General features: G+C 42.3%; 1 protein-coding gene across 1 annotated transcript in view; it reads right to left on the bottom strand.

The window, feature by feature from the left end:
* Window positions 1-15,210, bottom strand: part of GABBR2 (gamma-aminobutyric acid type B receptor subunit 2) — a 725,909-nt gene that overhangs the window by 109,501 nt on the left and 601,198 nt on the right. The gene's annotated exons all lie outside the window — the stretch shown is intronic.

The raw sequence follows: 15,210 nt of genomic DNA, 5'->3' as shown, positions 1-15,210 counted from the left end.
TATGGTATTTGACTCCTAATATGCTTTCCCAGATGACTACTCCAGGGAAAAAAGGCGCATGCTGGAAATGTCAAGTGACAGACGGTTCCTACTTTCATGTTTGGTGGACATGTCCAAAATTACAACTATATTGGAAAAGAATTCATCGAGAACTACAGTTGATGTTAGATATGAAGTTTACATTTGATCCCAAATTTTATCTACTCAGTATAGTGCCGCCAAACTTGCCTTTGAAATCCCATGACGTTTTTAAATACGCAACAACCGCTGCCAGAACGGTGCTAGCAAGAACCTGGAAACAAACTCATACACCCGAAATAGAAGACTGGAAAGAAAAACTCCTGGAATATGCAAGTATGGCCAAAATGACTTTCGAATTAAATTTTAAATCCAGTGAATCTACTGAGCAATTTGAGAAGTGGGCGTCTTTTTATATTTATATGAATTGTAGTTAATTTGAACGAAGTACGTTGATTTAAACATCCATAATAAGCTATGTACTATCTTTCTTACTTTAATTAATTGCTAAGCAAAATCTGGATTATCAGATAATAGAAATCAGCCTGACATAAGTAGAATAAACAAATGACATTCTGTAATTAAGTTTTATTCAGAAACTGTTTTATAATACTGTATTGTTTTTATAAATATAATGTTTACCCTTTCCCTTTTTTTCCCTGTACCCTCTTAATTATATAAATAAAAACTATAATAATAAAAAAAAGCCTTACTGAAATCTAGATAAACCATGTCTACAGCATACTCCTGATCCAGCAAGGTAGTAACTTTCTCAAAGAAGGAGATAAGACTAGTCTGACATGACTTATTCTTGAGAAACCCGTGCTGGCTCTTAGTGATCAGATCCATCCTTTCTAAATGCTCAAGGACTGACTGTTTGATGATTTGTTCGAACACTTTTCCTGGTATAGAAGTCAAGCTGATGGGTCGGTAGTTACCCAGATCCTCCTTTTTCCCCTTCTTGAAGATGGGGACAACATTTGCCCGCCTCCAACCTTCTGGCACCTCACCTGTTTGCCAAGACTTTTCAGAAATAATGGACAGAGGTTCCGAAATTACATCTGCAAGTTCTTTGAGTACCCTTGAGTGCAATTCATCTGGCCCAGAGGATTTTGTTTCATTTAAAGAAACCAGGTGTTTGTGCACTACTCCAATGCCAATTCTAGGCTGCAAATCCCTTCCCTCATCACGTGTTCTGTTTATGCCATGTTGAGCACCACTTCCCTCATGAGAAAAGACTGAGGAAAAGTAGGAATTGAGGAGTTCTGCCCTCTCCTCATCTCCTGTTATAATTTCACTTTCTGGTCCCCGCAATGGACTTAACATGTCCTTGCTCTTATTCTTACTCTATACATAGGAAAAGAACCCTTTTTTGTTGCGTTTAGCATCTATTGCTAGCCTAAGTTCATACTGAGCTTTAGCTTTCCTAACACTTAATGAGCCGGTCATCTGTAATGCCCCGCAAAGCAATGAGGAGAGTTTTACCACTTATCTGCAGAAGCCAGGCGGGGCACACTCACATCCTCTGGCATTCCAGACAGAGGCTGCAAAGCATCTCCATATACTACCCCTTGGTAGAGGCTATTGATTCCCCTGTTTCTATCTCACCTCAGCCTTGAAAGCTGCTCTCTCTCTCAGAGTCAGCTCTGCCACTCTTATTGCCATTTGCAATAAGGTTTTTGGCAAGGGTTACTGGAATAATATACAAGAACAGCTTTTGATGCTCTAAAGTGCAATATAAATGCTAAGTATTATTATCATTACTTGTACAAGCCGCCTGACCAGGCTATGTTACAAGAAGGACATGTTTTAAAGAACTGGTCCATAAAAACAACATAAAAGGTTTCAGTAAGCATACTATGTTAACATACTGTATTCTCCCAGAAGTACTAGTCAACTTTATCTGCTACACAGAGGATACTCTTTGTGTGACAGCACAGAGTAGAAACAGATGTGGTCATTGACATTTTAAGAAACAAAGCAACATCGACATGGCTTGAAGATACCACCCATGCAGTAATAATCAAATGTTGAAACCTTGTTTTGAGACCATTCAAAATCTGGGGAAGTGGGAGTCACAGTTATTCTGAAGCTGCTGCATACCCATAGGGAACAACTTCTTGTCCATGGAAAGGAGATAATATATTATATTTTACCCAAACATTTTCAACAAATTTTACATAGTTTTATTCTTTCAAGTTTGGGGAGGAGGGCCTAGAAATTAGGCATCTGTTCAGGAAGCAGCATAAGCAGGAAATGCAAAGGAGCCAACTGCAATTAATTTATCATGCATGTTGTTTTATAAGTTCCTGTGGTTACCAGTCTAAACCCACTATTCTAATAAGGGACAACCCTCTTTATATGCGGCATTCATTGATTTTAACCTGGGTTTTACCCCCCTAGCACTACTTCAGTTACGGTGGGATCAAGCTAAGTCAACTATAAACCAAAGGGTTAAAGATATCAAGCGACAAGTAGATCTAGCAAGAGTGCCCCTATTTATGGCTCCTCCCCACTCCAAATTTATCCTTGCACCGACAGCCTATCTCCGTTACTTAGAGATAAACAAATATAGGAGGGCTTTTACCTTGGCTAGGTGCGCAGCCTTACCCTCTGCTATGTTAGAGGGGAAATTCAAGAAGATACCCAGGGCAGAGAGACTATGCCCCTGCAAATCCGGGGATTTAGAAACCACTGAACATGTTCTCCTGAACTGTAACTTTTACACTATACCCCGTCCTAAGTTTATTGAGCCCCTCATACTGAGAATGGGACCCGACAGGGAAAGAGAAAAGATAGAAAAGCTCCTACAAGGAGATAATCCCTCAATCACCTCTCAGGTAGCAAAACTTTGTACTGCTGCAATGAAAATTCGTTGGCACAGAGTAGTCTCTTAGTGCAAATGGCAGATGTAACTTGGATGTTATTTATTTTTATATTTTTATTTTTTTAAGTGACTTAAGACTCCGACTGTAAACCTTTGTCGGTAAGACCATTTTAGTCCATGTATCTTGTTTTATCTGGCCAAGGGCTGCAAATAAACTGTCTATCTATCTAACCCACAGCTCAGTCTAAGGAGGTTTTTGCTGTTTCTAAGGCCAACACGTGACTTTTCCCCGTTTTGTTTTCAACCACCAGTAGGAGGAATTTATTTATTTATATATTAGAAATTATCAGCCACCTTTCCACAGAATTTTTCAATCAAAGGCAATGTACCCCAGTGAAATAAAGCAACAACACTATCTAATTAACAGAGAAGTCATATGTTGCAGCAGAGTAAGACTATTTTTTGCAATTCACAAAGCAATCTCCCCCCCCCCCACTTTCCTGCTAAAGACTTGTAGGAAGGGAATTCTTTTCCTTTCTTTTCTCCCTTAGAAGCTCCTTGATTCATAAATCTTGAGCAGCATAATTCTAAATCTATTGTTTAAAGGATTTAAGGACTCAGATAAATTTTGCCACTGCCAATATAACCTTATGATCACTGTCACTTAATAGGGTATTAACCCAGATACAGAGGTACTAGTCCAATCTGTTAGAAGAGGAATAAATATATCTTCATCTTAGATCCTCATAAAAACAACATTCCAGAAGCACGTGTGCTAGAGAATCAAGAGAACCAGAAGAACATGGGCAAGTCCTTTCCAAATATGGTAGGTTCATGTATCTACTTTGCATAACTATAAAAGGCTTATGAAGAAGGAGAAGAAGAGTTGGCTTTTATATGCCGACTTTCTCCACCACTTAAGGAAGAATCGATCCTGCTTACAATCACCTTCCCTTCCCCTCCCCACAACAGACACCCTGTGAGGTACGTGGGGCTGAGAGAGCCGTGACTAGCCCAAGGTCACCCAGCTGGCTTCATGTGGAGGAGTGGGGAACCAAAATGCAGTTCACCAGATTAGTCTCTGCCGCTCATGTGGAGGAGTGGGGAGCCAAACCCGGTTCTCCAGGTTAGAGTCCACCGCTCCAAACCACCACTCTTAACCACTACACCACGCTGGCTCTCTGCATTTTTTCTAGCAAGAAAAAAAGCTTTTAAGAAACGAGGAGTTGTCAAGAAATAAGTTTCAGCAGGCAAACAATGTGGAGGAGGAATTCCAAAGAACTGACACTAGCAAACGCGACGAGCACAAAACCATTTGCTAACATAATCAATCTCTTTAATACACTTTTTAAATTTCAGAATTCAAAATCTGCCACACGTGTTTTCCGCCATTCACTGCTTTCTGCTTTGTTTGGACTTAACTGAGGCCTGCACAATGCCTTGCCTGCAATTTTGTGCTCAGACCAAGTCATCGATTTTGCAGTCTTGTAATTGTATAAAAAGTTGTGCATTAAAAATATGTGCATATTTTGTTTCAGGTTGCTCTGCACAATAGGTTTTGGCTTTAAAGTCTCTGTAGTTCCTAATGAAAAATAGCAGAACTGAGGATCAGCTATCAAAATGGTAAGTCTTCTGGATGTTAACAGTACCATCCTAAGCAGAGCTATGCCCCCTAAACCCATTGATTTTAGCAGAGAGAGGTGTGTAATTCCACTTAGGATGGCACTGTAAAAGTAGCATGCAAAACCGGGAGACATTTAAAAAGCCATTCAAGTGTTCAAGTATCACAGGAATGTAGTAGGCCAAAAGTACACTCCATGGTGGGAGATCCATGAATAGGATGCTTAGAAAGGGGTTTCTGAGTAGTTCCCTTTGTTCTTTTGTTTAGTTGTTGTTTCCTAAGTGAGGAGGGCTAGTGTGCTTGGGGTCAATTGCGCGAGCCGAAGGGCGAGAGCACAAGGGCTCTTGCCCTGGGGCTCTTAGCCTGGGGGCCCTGTAAGCAGCTGACAAGTTTCTATATTTTTTAATGTGTTGAGTGTTTTTGCCTCTTCAGTTTGTCAGGCGAACTATCTGAGTAGCGCAGGAAAAAACCCTGAACAACTTCAGCAATGGATTGTGGCTAGTGAGGGGAGCTGAGGCAGTAACATGCAAGGTCTGTGGCATGCTTGTATTCTTACCTGAGGGTAACAATAATTATACTCTCAGCAAGTGTAAGTTGGTAGCCCTGCTGGAGGAGAAGATACAGGGACTAGAGGCACGCTTGTCCACACTCCATTTTATAAAAGAAGGGGAAGAGTTCATGGACAGAACACATGAAGCACTCTTTAGGGGGCAACAGGAGGAGGAGAGAAAAGAATCTCAATGAATGGAGGTGTAACCAACACAGGAGGAGGGTACATGGAAGAATGTGACCCACAGGAGCAGGAGAATGAAAACTCATTTTGATCCTCTGTTGCTCAGCAATTGGTTACAGGATCTCCCCATAGATTTTTGGGCCATGGCTTATGCTTTTGCGATGAAGTTCTTCTATTGGGAGATGGTTTGCACCTCACAAGGGTAGGAAAAAATGTGTTTGGTGAGAGCCTTGCCAACCTGATAAGGAGGGCTTTAAACAAAATCCTATGGGGGAGCAAGACAAAAAACTTAAAGCCTAGTATGCTGACAATAACTGGAAATGAGAACAATAAAGATTTGCAGGGAGTGGCATGTACACGAGGAAACATAAACTCATGGGTAAGTACAGAAATGAAAACCTTGGGGCACATAAACCACGGATTCTGAAGTCTGTACACTAATGCGCAGAGTATGGGAAACAAGCAGGAAGAACTCTAAGCCGTAATATAGGAAGGGGATTTTGACCTAATAGACATTACTGAAACTTGATGGAATGTCACTCATGATTGGAATATTAAGATTGAGGGGTACAACTTGTTTAAAAGGGTTAGACAGATAAGGAGGGGGGAGTAGTAGCATTATATGTCAAAGATGTGATTACTTGTGAAGAAATACATGAATCTGAGAATGGAAGTCCAGTCGAGAGTCTATGGGTAAAAATAAAAGGAATAAGAAATAATAGTGATCATAGAATCATAGAGTTGGAAGGGACCACCAGGGCCATCAAGTCCAACCCCCTGCACAATGCAGGAAATTCACAACTACCTCCCCCCTCCACACCCCTAGTGACCAGAAGATATTATGGTGGGGGTCTGCTATTGACCACGAAACCAGGCAGAGGATTTGGATGAGACACTCCTAAACCAGATCACAAAGTTCTCAAAGAAACGGGACATGGTGGTCATGGGAGATTTTAATTACCCAGATATCTGTTGAAAGTCCAACTCTGCTAAAAATGCAAGGTCCACTAAATTCCTGACTTGTCTTGCTGACAACTTCCTATTCCAGAAAAGTGGACAGGGAAACAAGGGGATCTGCTATCTTAGACTTGATTCTCACCAACAGGGAACAACTGGTTGATGAGGTTAAAGTAGTAGGAATCCTAGGTAGTAGTGACCATGTAATCTTGGAATTTACAATCTGGGGGAAAGGAAAAATTGTACGTAGTCAGACATATAGGTAGGACTTTTAAAAGATAAAGGTCCCCTGTGCAAGCACCGGGTCATTCCTGACCCATGGGGTGACATCACATCCTGACGTTTTCTAGGCAGACTTTTGTTTACGCGGTGGTTTGCCAGTGCCTTTCCCAGTCATCTTCTCTTTACCCCCAGCAAGCTGGGTACTGTTGGACTTTAATTTTAACAAGCTCAAACTGATGCTGGGTAGAATCCCATGGTCAGAAATACTTAAGGAGAAGAGAGTTCAAGAAGGGTGGGAGTTTCTTAAAAATGAAATACTGACGACGCGATCACAAACCATTCCTATGAGAAGGAGAAATGGGCGGAGCCTAAAGAGGCCAGGGTGGCTCCATAAACAGCTTTTTAAAGACTTGAGAAATAAAAAAGACTCATTTAGGAAGTGGAAGGAGGGCCTTATAACCAAAGAGGAATATAAACAAATAACCAGTGCTTGTACGGAGAGTGTTAGGAAAGCTAAAGCTCCGTATGAGCTTAGGCTAGTGGTTCTTTTCCTATGTACAGAGGATTCCTATGTACAAAGGGTTCTTTTCCTATGTACAGAGGAAGAACAAGGACATGATAAGCCCACTGCAGGGAAATTGGAAAGGGAAATTGTAACAAAAGCCTCAGGGCCGGATGAATTGCACACAAGGGTATTTAAAGAACTTGCAGATGTAACTTCTGAGCCTCTGTCCATTATTTTGGAGAATTCTTGGAGAACAGGAGAGGTGCCAGAAGTCTGGAGGCGGGCAAATGTTGTCCCCATCTTCCAGAAAAGGGAAAAGGAGAATCTGGGTAACTACCGACCCATCAGCTTGACCCATCTATACTGGGAAAAGGTTTAGAAGAAATAATCAGTCAGTCCTTGAGCATTTAGAAAGGATGGATCTGATTACTAAGAGCCAGCACGGGTTTCTCAAGAACCAGTCATGTCAGACTAATCTTACCTCCTTTTTTGAGAAAGTTACTACCTTGCTGGATCAGGGGAATGCAGTAGACATAGTTTATCTAGATTTCAGTAAGGCTTTTGATAAGGTTCCCCATAATATTCTTGTTGACAAATTGGGAAGATTTGATTTAGATCCTGTTATTGTTAGGTGGATCTGTAATTGGTTGACAGATCGCACCCAAAGAGTGCTTGTTAATGGTTCCTCATCCACTTGGAGAGGAGTGACTAGTGGAGTGCCTCAGGGATCTGTCCTGGGCCCTGTGTTGTTCAATATCTTTATAAATGATTTGGATGAAGAAATAGAGGGGATGCTGACTAAATTCGCAGATGATATTAAATTGGGAGGGGTAGCAAATACGATAGAAGACAGAACCAAGATACAGGATGATCTTGACAGGGTGGAGAATTGGGCTAAAACCAATAAAATGCATTTCAACAGAGATAAATGTAAAGTTCTGCATTTAGGTAGGAAAAATCAAATGCATAATTATAGGATGGGGGAGACTTGTCTTAGCAGTAGTCTGTGTGAAAAGGATCTTGGGGTCTTAGTAGACCAAACACTGAACATGAGTCAGCAGTGTGATGCGGTAGCTAAAAAGGCAAATGCGATCTTGGGCTGTATCAACAGAAGTATATTGTCCAGATCACACGAAGGGATGGTATCACTTTACTCTGCTGTGGTTAGACCTCATCCAGAGTACTGTGTTCAGTTTTGGGCACCACAATTTAAGAAGGATGTAGACAAGCTGGAATGTGTCCAGAGGAGGGTAACAAAGATGGTGAGGGGTCTGGTGACCAAGTACTATGAGGAAAGGTTGAAGGAGCTGGGTATTTTTAACCTGAAGAGGAGAAGACTAAGAGGGGATATGATAACCATGTTCAAGTACTTGAAGGGCTGTCATATGGAGGATGGTGCCGAGTTGTTTTCTGTTGCCCCAGAAAGTCGGACCAGAACCAACGGGTTGAAATTAAATCAAAAGAGTTTCTGTCTTAACATTATGAAGAAATTTCTAACAGTTACAGCAGTTCCTCAGTGGAACAGACTTCCTCGAGGGGTGGTAAGTGCTCCTTCCCTGGAGGATTTTAAGCAGAGGCTAGATGGCCATCTGTCAGCAATGCTTATTCTATGACCTTGGGCAGTTCATGGGAGGGAGGGCATCTTGGCCATCTACTAGGCATGGAGTAGGGGTCACTGGGTGTGTGTGGGGAAGGTAGTTGTGAGTTTCCTGCATTGTGCAGGGGGTTGGACTTGATGACCCTGGTGGTCCCTTCCAACTCTATGATTCTATGAAAAGTACCGGGCCCAGAACTGAGCCCTGTGGCACCCCACTGGACACATCTCTCCAATCAGATGAAATGCCATTGACAATTACTCTTTGGGTGTGATTCTCCAACCAGTTCCCTATCCACCTAAGTAGAGTCTAGTCTGCAGTGCTCCAGTTTACCCATCAGAATATCATGTGGGACCCTGTCAAAAGCTTTACTGAAATCGAGGTAAACAACGTTGATGGCATTCCCACGATTGAGCTCGGCACTTGATCAAAGAAGGAAATTAGGTTGGTCTGGTACTGTTCTGGCTTCCCCGAATCATCAAGTTTTTTGTCAGATGCTCATAGACTGACCCTTTCAAAATCTGTTCCATTATCTTTCCTGGGATAGAGGTCAGAGTGACTGGCCTGTAGTTTCCTGGGTCATCCCTCCACCCTTATTTTTTTTTATATTTTTTTATTAAGTTTTATAACACAAAACAGAAACAAAACAAATACAATGAAATTAACATAAAAATACAAAAAGAAAATACAGAAGGGTATCAATATACCTAAATTATTACATTCATGATTACTAAATTATAAAATCCAAGAAGATACCCCTTCACTCTCCACCCACCTAAAAAGTGACCCTTCACCCGACTTCCGAAGAAGTGTCTAAACAGTATTTATAATAATACTTGTTAACACAATAATATACTAGTTTCTATAACTCGCTAAGTAATACTGTAAAGTCCATTTTTGCCAATTTATCCCAATATGAGGCGGCCTTCGACCATGTTTTTTAAAATTCTTCCATATCCTTTCCATGTAGGAATTCCGTTAATTTGGCCATCCTCATATACATCCATAATTTCTATCTCCAGTCAATAATTGAAGGTTTATTCACTTGCTTCCAAACTTTAGCTATCACAATTCTTGCAGCAGCAAAACTATATTGGCAGATAACCCTATCATTATTACTCATATTTTTGGTGGAATACCCAATAAACAGAATACCGACTTCCTTTTTACTCTACCATTAATCACATTATTCATTTCCCTCAGTACTTTTTTCCAAAAGCTTTTAATTTTTTGCATAACCACCATACATGCATATATGTACCTCTTTCCTTTCCACACTTCCAACATAATCCCATATCTCCTCTATTCATTTTAGATATCACCACAGGAGTTATATGCCATCTATAAAACATTTTATATAGGTTTTCTCTAATTTCATTGGTTATTGTAAATTTAAATTCTCTCTTCCATAAATTTTCCCATATAACCTCACCGGAGTACCATCTATTGTCAGTGGATTAGTATAATGCTTATTCAGAATCAGGTCCCGATGACTTCTAGAAAAAAGCTGAACCAAACAATCCCTTGGAACTTTGTATTTTGTTGCGTAAGCAGAGTTAACTCTGTAAGCTGTTACAATCATACCTTCCACAATCGTTTCCTCTACCAGAAGAAAGTCAGCCAACAGCATTTTCAGATATTCTTTTAGGTCTGTACCCACCAGTTTTTCTTTGAGACCACGTATACGAATCCAACTTTCTTTTATTTTTAACTCCAACACTGCTGTATAGTCATCACGTCTTTCCTCTCTCTCTTGACTTGCTTCCATTGACAGTTCTAAGACGCTAACCCGTTTTCTGGTTTCTTTGTTATCCTTTGTTTCTGAACTTTTGCTTCAAGCTTATCCTGTTTTACTGTCAAAGATGAAATAGTCTTGTAATGCAGAAATGGCAGCTTATTTTGGTTCAGACCTTGTTTGACAGATTCCATCTCTTGCTTGGCTGATACCACCTCTTGTTTAACTTCTGGCACCTCTTTTTTAACTGATGTCACCTCCTGGAGTGTTTTAGTCAAAAGTTCTTGTAGAGAATTCAGGGTAGCATCAGGTTTTTTAGCCATTTTGGTAGCAATAGTTGTCCCTGTTACTGGAGAGGTGGCTGGTGAAATAGCTGGACTGGTGACAGAAGCTCTCCTATGTGATGGAAAAGGTCGCTGGATCTGAAGATGTTTAGGCTCCTTAATAAACATTTTAGGATGCTTCTCTGTATCTTTCTTTTCCTTGTCTTCTTTATCTCCCATCAAAAAAAAAACTTGAAGTGGCTGCTTTTATAATCCAAGAGAAAGAAAAGGGGGGGTGAAACTTATTATTTAACACATCAGTTCATGAATAATTTGCCACTGGAACTTTAAATTGCTGCAGTAATCAGTCCTGGAGAGACATAGTACAGATGTATCATCATTCAGTTTTCCATTACCAGCTTTTAAACTCCTTCCAAGTCCACTCAGATCTGTTTCTAGTTTGGCTTAGCTGGCAAATTCCAAGTGCGCAACAGACTGGCAAAATGCCAAGTTTCACTTTAGAATTGTTAGCGAGTATATAGCAAAGTCCAGGTTGCTTATCACGATTTTAAACACTGTCAGACACCTCTGTGAGTTAGTTATTCATTTCTTTAGAGCTTAGGGAAAAAAAGACCTTGTATTGTTGATCTGAGGCTCAAGCTTTTCTTGTTGTAGTGAGCCTCCCTGGCCAGCCTCAGATTACTGTGAGCTTTGGCCTCTCTAATGGCTGATCTACAGTGTGTCAGGCCTTTGCCTTTTTTGCTGGAGCAAAGGCTCTTGACATGAGTCAGGCCATGTTCTGGGCACACGTCAAGTCCTTGGTTCTCATGCCTATGAACGTCTGTGAACAGTTTCGCTCATCCTGTTTTCTGCAGCTGTGGTAATGTCTAGTCTGTCTTCCTGGGAACCGCTTATCTCGAGGTTGCCTAGCAATGTTTACCTTTTCAGTTCGTAGTGTCTTAAGCATGTAACCTGCCTGTGTCCCCCATTACTAGCCTCACCTGCCTGTAGGCAGTCAGTCCTTTAATCTGTCTTTTTGCTCCTAATAAAGTATTACTGCTTCAGAGCTACCTGCCTAGATGAGTTTGCTTATGGGATGCTAGGGATAGATGCCTGAGCCTGACACAGTGCCTAGCAACCCGTAGATACTCTTCTTTCGAGGTATGTCCTTGCCTCCATTTCTTGACCATTTCCTTTTTCTTCCTCAGCTCACCATGGAGTTCTCTGTTCATCCACATTGGCTTCTTGGATCCCCTACCATGTTTCTGACTTGTTGGAAAAGTGAGGGCTTGAGCTTGCAAGAGGTCTTCTTTTAGGAGAGCCCACCCCTCACTTGCTCCTTTCCCTTCCAGTATTCTTGCCCCAAAAATGACTCTCATCATGCCTCTGAGTTCATTAAAGTCTGCCCTGCTAAAATCTAACAGACACATCTAGCTACAAACGTCCTTGTTCCTTCACAGCTAAAGGAATTCTAGGAGGACATGATCACTTCCCCCTAGGTTCCCCACCACCTTCACCCCATCTACCAATTCTTGCCTGTTGGTCAATATTAAGTTGAGTATGACTGAGCCCGTCATAGCTTCCTCCAGTATTTGAAAAAGAAAGTTGTCAGCCAGGCAGATCAGCAAGTTGTGTAACTGTGGAAGGTTAGCAGAGTTTGTCTCCCAGCACTCATTAGGGAAACTGAAGTCACCCAAAGCTACAATGTCATATTGCCTGGAAACTCTGTCAAGCTGCTCAAAGAGGGCAGCACCCACCTCCTCTCCCTGGTCAGGAGGTCTGTAGCACACTCCAACCACAATACTATTTGTCCTTCCTGTGGCAGCCATTTTTTTGCTGGCTCCACTTTCTGCAGCAGCCATTTGATGCAGCCATTTTGTGGCTGCACCCAACGCACCATGTCAGAACTGCAAAGGTGCCCACAGGCTTAAAAAGGCTGGGGTCCCCAGCTGTAGTGACACATTCCTCTCCATGCAATGTTAATCCACCTGCCTTTGGAGCTGGGATGCCAGTTAAACAAAAAAACTGTCTTCTACCTCAGCTCCACAGGGCTCAGCCTCTTCCGGAACCAGAGAAGCCTCCATGAAAAAAACCCCCAGAAAACCCCTTTTCTGAGCTTTCATGACAAAATGTCCCAATGTTACCCTCCCATTGCATAGCCAAGGGCTTGGCTTCTGCTCAGTGGTTGGTAAGGACAAGGAGAATTCAGACGATTTCATCGCCTCCCCAGTCTCTCCTGTCTCAGTGTTATTAGCTGAACAAACCTGCCACAAAACGTTTTCCCAACAGCTGTGGCCTTGAAACACAGAACTTCAGAGTTCCCCCCCCCCCGGCCCCGGAAAATTCTGACATCCTTGCTGCCTTTGCCTTCTACCTTCTCTGTGACTCTAGTGAATCCAATTTCTCTAACAGCTTGTGGGTTGTTGTTTTTAAGCAGGAAAAGTCCTCTTGCACATTGTAAATTGGTTTTGTGATAAAGAAGAAACCACAGAATGTGATGTGTCAGAAAAAGAACAACAGCAGTACACTAAAGGACCCTGACCTGTAAATTAGCTCACACTGTGTGGGCATACCCTTATAAGCCCCGAGGGAGTCTTACAGCACAAACCAATGCAGTTACTCCAATAAGCAGTTCTGTATTACAGTGTTAGTAAGTAAGGATTTAAGCTAGCAACATTGAAGAACAGACTGAAACACATGCCAAATTCCAAGTATATTAAAAAAAATAATTGAAGAGTGCTTTATAATCAGCCTGCACTGTTGAAAGCAATGTAACATGTTTGGCCTTTTCTGTTTCACCAAAGGACATATTCAACCCTCTCACTTACCTTCTCTCTTCCTATCACTGAAACATACACACACCTTTTTAGGGATCACCTTTCCATGGTGCTAACCCACATGTGCCAGGCATGCATAAATGCTGCAGCCATGAGCATAGGGTCAGTTGCACAGGTGTTTATGAACCAGCTGGCATCCTGTGTGTTGAGAGGCTACTGATCACTCCTTTTCACTGCAATGCATTCACACACACTCCACACTGGGTGACAGAACCCGTCACTCAAACATTAGGGCTCGACAAATCCTGGGTACTAGGTTGCCACGCTGCCTAAACATTTCACCATGGTGCCTCTTTTCTAGGTATTATATAGAGATAATAACAAACATCAGTCTTGTACTGTAATGTATTTAGTTGGTGCAAGGACTATGCTGAATTATTGAACTCTTGAACTGTTGAACTCAGCTGTGCTGAACTGTGTTGAGCTTGAGGCTCTGCTCCAGGCTCCATCGTCTGTTTCTCCTATTGGATGGTGGACTTTGGCCATTCAACCATGTGTCACAGTCTCTGACATCTTACAGCACATGAACTATGGTATTCTGTTGTACATATGCAGAATTATTCACTATAAAACTAAAACTACACATACAAACAACTAAACTACTATATAACTAAAGGTTTACCGTATATACTCGGGTATAAGCTGACCCGAGTATAAGCTGAGGTGCCTAATTTCACCCCAAAAATGGGAAAAAATTAGGCACCCATGTATAAGCCGAGGGGGAAATGCACCCCCTCCCCCCCGCAGGCTTACCTGACCGGGCTCCAGGAGCGCAGGCAGGCAGTGGCGGCAGCCCCCTCCCTGCACGCAGGAGGCCCCGCAGGCCGCTCCTGGCCCGCGGGCAGGTGGCGGTGGCCCCCTCCCTGTGCGCAGGAGACCCCACAGGTTCAGCTGGCAAGTGGGAGGACCGGCCCGGGTGAGGTGGGGGCTGGGGTGGGGTGGGAAGAAACCACCGCCACCCAGCAGAAGGTGGGGTGGGGTGGGGGTGAAGAAACCGCTGCCGCCGCGCAAAAGGTGCAATCGGGTGGGGTGGGGTGGGGGGAAGAAACCGCCGCCGCCGCTGTGCAGAAGGCGCGATCGGGTGGTGTGGGGGGGAGAAGGCGGGACAGCCCGCCCATCAGCTGGCCAGCGGGAGGGCGCTGGGAGAGGGCCCGGCAGGCGAATTACCGTATTGACCCGAGTATAAGCCGAGGTGAGTTTTTGAAGCCAAAAATCATGGCTAAAAAACTCGGCTTATACTCGAGTATGTACGGTAGTTACTTTTAAGAAGAATAGAAAGCCTGGAAATATTAAACCAAAGGCTTATGTTTCTGACAACTACTGACAAATATAGTAGGGTCAGAAGCTCCTCCACCCTTTTAGTGGAGAAGAGCAGAGCCCTTTTCATATATATTTAACTATAGAAGGTCTTCCTACCCTTCCAATGACATCATGAACGGAGATGCTCTCCACCCTCCACACTACAAGGTTATTCAATGCTAACTAATGCAATATAAGCAATGTAATTATGTTTTTTTGATTTAAACATGTAACCATGATACTATTGATTCATAAATGAATGTAATGAATGCGTATTGTGCTGGAGATGAGAATGGTGTTAAAATTGAGTATATAAAGTTATCACAGAGCTCAAAAACTGATTGTTTATAGTTTAGTAAAGTAGACTAAAAGGAAAGGAAGTCCATATTAGGCAATAAAGAAGGACTCCTCTGTCCAATGGAGGAGGACTTCTCAGCCCAACGTTTGCTCTGAATCAGCATTATTGAGGAGTCTGAAACAGTATAAATACAGGCACAGTAAGGCTAGAATTTCAGACCTCATTCAGAGTGTCTCGAAGAAAGGTGTTGGTATGTATGGCTTTGAATTATTATTCTAGAATGTGAATTAGATACTTTAT

The sequence above is a fragment of the Euleptes europaea genome, chromosome 17, assembly GCF_029931775.1.
Source record: "Euleptes europaea isolate rEulEur1 chromosome 17, rEulEur1.hap1, whole genome shotgun sequence".
Classification (NCBI taxonomy): Eukaryota; Metazoa; Chordata; class Lepidosauria; order Squamata; family Sphaerodactylidae; genus Euleptes; species Euleptes europaea.
Note: the sequence above shows the minus strand (reverse complement) of the source record. Positions and strands in the feature narration are given on the sequence as shown.